Here is a 279-nt window from a genome sequence, read left to right on the forward strand (position 1 = left end):
GTGACTTTTGATTCTAAATGATAGCTTTGCTGAGCAGAGTAATCTTGGTTGTAGGTCCTTGTTTTAATCACTCTGATTATTTCATGCCAGTCCCTTCTGGCCTACAAAATTTGTGTTGAAAAATCAGCTGACGGTCTCATGGGAGCTTCCTTGTAGGTAACTAACTGCTTTTCTTGTGCTACTTTTAAGATTCTTTTTTTGTCTTTAACCTTTGACATTTTAATGATGATGTGTCTTGGTGTGGGCCTGTTAGAGTTCCTCTTGTTTGGGACTCTGTGC

General features: G+C 39.1%; 1 protein-coding gene across 8 annotated transcripts in view; it reads left to right on the forward strand.

Moving 5' to 3' along the window:
- The window catches only part of PHF8 (PHD finger protein 8), a 98051-nt gene that overhangs the window by 17035 nt on the left and 80737 nt on the right, over nucleotides 1-279 (forward strand). The window lies entirely within an intron of this gene.

This window comes from Pteropus vampyrus, unplaced genomic scaffold (genome assembly GCF_000151845.1).
Source record: "Pteropus vampyrus isolate Shadow unplaced genomic scaffold, Pvam_2.0 Scaffold518, whole genome shotgun sequence".
In the NCBI taxonomy this organism is placed as follows: domain Eukaryota; kingdom Metazoa; phylum Chordata; class Mammalia; order Chiroptera; family Pteropodidae; genus Pteropus; species Pteropus vampyrus.